Raw genomic sequence first — 4451 nt, 5'->3', positions numbered from 1 at the left:
AGAGTTTACAGTAAAATCCACATACCGTTAGGCTCTTTATGTATTAATACATGATTAAAGTGGAGACCATGAACTTTGTAGAGCAGAAGTGACATGAAGGAAATATCACATTGTAAGTTATGGCACATGCATCACATTTGTCCCTGTAATTCTCACTTCAACACTGAGTCTTAGCAACAGCGATCTGCTGGGAATGTTAAGGGAAAAATCCATGTATATTCACTAATTTAAAAATATATAAACCATCCTTTTGGTGGTTGGTTACAGGTGACTGAATCCTGATGTTTTCATTGGCACTGTGGTACTCCTGAAGGTACCTGAGAGATCTACCATCTCCTGGGGACCATGGGAGTATGTGTGGCTAAGGTGGGACACACTAGATGATATCCATGCCCTGTATTTTCTGATCCTTCTAACAGTTAGATAAACCTACAGTGAAGAAGCAGGGCCACTATTGCTGTGACAGTATTGACCACCAGTTTACTATAAATCCCCTGTAACAAAAACTCACAAATATTCTCAATTTAAAAAAAAGAAAGAAAGAAAGAAAAAAGAAAAACCAAAAGTAATTGCCACTCATTCTTTAGCTCTCTCAATGTGAATTTGACCACATCCCATAAATGTGTAAGCCTACTTCTTTTTCTGTATTTATCCAGAGTCACACACTGGGACAAATTCTTTACTGGAATCAGAAAACAGTAGTGCAGGAATCTCACGATAAATGTTGGGCCAACTACTATACCTGAAGTGTTTGAGTTAACATATTTAATCATAAAATTGTTTCCCTGTTCCCTTCATATCTAAAAGTTGTAACTTCTTTTTTTTAATATTTTATTTATTTATCTGACGGAGAGAGATTACAAGTAGGCAGAGAGAAAGGAGTAAGCAGGCTCCCTTTTGAGCAGAGAGCCTGATGTGGGGCTCTATCCCAGGACCCTGGGATCATGACCTGAGCTGAAGGCAGATGCTTAACCCACTGAGCCACCCAGGGACCCCTAAAAATTATAACTTCTTTTAAAAACTGTACTATTTATAATTATTTTGAGTGTTCTAAGTCAGAAGACATTATATACTGAAGATCGGGGTATGTGTGTGAACACTCAGAGAAAGACGCTGAGGCTTTAAACAGGATTATTTGGTACCAGTGTTAAATGATTAATAAGGAAGGGGCGCCTGGGTGGCTCAGTGGGTTAAACCTCTGCCTTCGGCTCAGGTCATGATCTCCAGGGTCCTGGGATCGAGCCCCGCATCAGGCTTTCTGCTCAGCGGGGAACCTGCTTCCTCCTCTCTCTCTGCCTGTCTCTCTGCCTACCTGTGATCTCTGTCAAATAAATAAATAAATAATCTAAAAAAAGATTAATAAGGAATAAAATTAGACATTTAAACATTAAAATCTGCGTCTAATTCATGTGCCAAGAGTCTTCAAAGAATACTCAGATTAGTTACATAACAGCTATGGAGAAATGACACAGATATTCTTGTACATAACCACGGCTCCTTTCCAAATAGACATACTAAATACCTTACTCTTAAAAAAGTAAATGGAAATTTTATATATAAAATATAGAATATACTTCTCTCTAAAGCTAAAGGCAACATTTATACAGAGAATTTTAATTCCATTACCTTATTGCATGTTTCCTGGTTAATTCACATGGTTCATGTGTAACGAAATCTCCTAGGACTTTAAGTAATAAGTAGCTCTTAGATCTATAGGGTTTATCATAGTGCAAATAACTAAGACATATTCTTTTTCTTTTGTATTATTGTTTAACTTTGACTTAACTTTCTTTTTTTTTACTAAGGTTTGCTGTCCATGGTCCATAAACTATAAGCTGCCAAATTTGTGCTTTTAAAACTCATTCCTGGGAATCTCCCTCTATTCTGTTAGTTTGTAGGGGAATACAGAAGTAACCAGTACCTCATGAATGAAACTACAAAACCCCATCTACAAAACCAAACAAGCCACTTGTTCCTTTTTTCTTTTCCTAGTTTCAGAGGTAGAACTTAGTGATTTATCAGTTGCATAATACCCAGTGCTCATTGCATCAAGTGCCCTCCTTAATACCCACCCAGTTATTCCTTCCCTCCACTCCACCTCAGCTACCTTTAGTTTGTTTCCTAGAGTTCAGCATTTTTTATGGTTTGCCTTCCTCTCAATTTTCATCTTATTATATTTTTCTTTCCTTTCCACTATATTTATATGTTTTGTTTCTTAACATGAAATCATATGTTTTTTTTTCTTTCTCTGACTGACTTATTTTGCTTAGCATATTACCCTTTAGTTCCATCCATGTGGTTGCAAATGACAAGATTTCATTCTTTTTGATGGCTGAGTCATAGTCCTTTTGAAATTAAAAGACTGTTCCTGGGGTGCCTGGGTGGCTCAGTGAGTTAAAGCCTCTGCCTTCCGCTCAGGTCATGATCTCGGGGTCCTGGGATTGAGCCCCGCATTGGGCTCTCTGCTCAGCGGGGAGCCTGCTTCCCTTTCTCTCTCTCTCTGCCTGCCTCTCTGCCTACTTGTGATCTCTGTCAAATAAATAAAATCTTTAAAAAAGAGGAAAAAAATAATAAAAAACCCCAGTTCCTGGGTAGCTCAGTCTTTTAAACATCTGTTTTCAGCTTGGGTTACGATTCTAGGGGACTGGGATTGAGCCCGGCTTCTCCCTTTCCCACTCCTGCTTCTACGTTCTCTCTCTCCTCTCTCTCTCTCTCTCTCCCTTTCTCTCTGTCAAATAAGTAAATAAAATCTTTGGATAAAAAAAGCAGTTCCTGAATCAAGTAAAACAGGGTTAAAAGTCAATATCTGGAAATAAAAAGCCAAAGACTCTAATGTTGAGGGGGGGACATTTAGTACTCAAAGTTCAACTTTAAAATAACAATAAAATAAAACAAAGAAAAAATATCTCTGTCACAGTGTGGGAGGGTGATTCATTTGGAAAGAGCGCTGTTCTCCCAGATCAGTCAAGTCCACCAGAGATAATGCTACAGGCAAGTTTCCTTCTGGACACAGGGTCTGTTGGAAAACCTTGCCAGCAGTGGCAGCAGACCCCAAAACCTGTGGATTGGAACTATCTTTGGAAGTCTAATTGATATTCTGATTTCAGTCTATTAAGAAATAATTTGTGCTCAGTTTAATAAATGAACACTTAAAATCTTCCAAAAATTTCATTCAAATGTATTTTATACATTAGACAGTTCTTAATAAAAGGTAATACAGTTTCTTAACATTTAACATTTAAAGATTTTATTGGACATATTAATCTCACAAAAGTTTTAAGTTATCCATAAGTTCTTAGAATGTTGAAGAGAAGTAAAACTGACTAAGTTTAAGGGATGGTGGGAAAGCAGTAATTTAGCAACAATTTCTCAGTCAAACTATGTTCAGGCACATTTTTCCTCCAGTAAAATTTTTTGGAACTCATCTGCATCCTTGTCTATTACCTAAATTAACATGGTAACTGGGATGGTGATATTCTTCTCATTGATAGATGGGTTTGGAACACATACAGTAAGTATAGCTCTTTTTCCCCTGGTCAGGTACAGGGTATGTGGGGTGGAATGGGATCACTCAGTAATGTTTCCTAAATTAGTGTCTGCCCACATTAAAAGTTATGTCTACTGATTTGATGTAGGTTTTAAATGCAAAGTATCCACACCTATCTCTTGTAAAATAGTTTACACTTCTTGGAGTTAAAAAAAAAAAGCATCTTCTTTTACTTCAGTAACTACTACTTTGGGTGGGTCCTCATTCTCTTCTTCATCTCTACCTTTGTATTTGTTACTGTTGCCTTCAGCTTGTATCTCCAATGTTTTTGTGGAAAATGGTGAAGAAATAGATATATTTTTGTAATATCTTTGCCAAATAAACTGAAGCTTCCAGAAGAAAATAAAAATCCAGGCAAGAACAAGAGTTTAATGAGCTTAAGATAAAAATATTGAAATGGCCTTTCTTACCCATTCCAGCATAGCTCTTCTCAGATTTGTGCTTTCCTGGAGTACAGCAACTTCTTATTTGGGTTTGGGAATTCTCAAGTAGGTTTGTTTGTTTGTTTCTTTCTTTCTTTCTGCCCATACTTCATTGCTATATTGATGTATCTAGGAGAGAATTACTTCTGGGACTTTCTGTTCTACCATCTTGCTAATGTCATTATGCTCTTTTTGACATGTTGTTATCAATGATATGGTAGCCTCATACATAAATCCTGAAACATTGTATGTATGCATGATGTATGTATTTTTCCTTGATAGAGTTTGTGTAAGATTGAAGCTGCTTCTTTCAACGGTGAAGTCACTTGGGCATGAATTTCCTTAGTGAGAATGTTAGCATATGAATTAAATGTCTTTATTCACTATAAAACTAATCAGTCTGTATTTTTTTTCTTTTTTGATAACCTGCATTTTTCTAGGAATGTATTCATTTCAACTAAATTTTCTACCTGGAGTGTCAC

At 36.6% G+C, this 4451-nt stretch overlaps 1 pseudogene; it reads right to left on the bottom strand.

Moving 5' to 3' along the window:
* Positions 1-3384: 3384 nt before the first annotated feature.
* Positions 3385-4137, bottom strand: LOC106004067 (annotated as a pseudogene).
* Positions 4138-4451: the final 314 nt, after the last annotated feature.

The sequence above is a fragment of the Mustela putorius genome, unplaced genomic scaffold (genome assembly GCF_011764305.1).
Source record: "Mustela putorius furo isolate JIRA1106 unplaced genomic scaffold, ASM1176430v1.1 tig00000870_pilon_pilon_pilon, whole genome shotgun sequence".
Taxonomy (NCBI): domain Eukaryota; kingdom Metazoa; phylum Chordata; class Mammalia; order Carnivora; family Mustelidae; genus Mustela; species Mustela putorius.
This window is presented reverse-complemented; position numbering and strand designations above follow the sequence as displayed.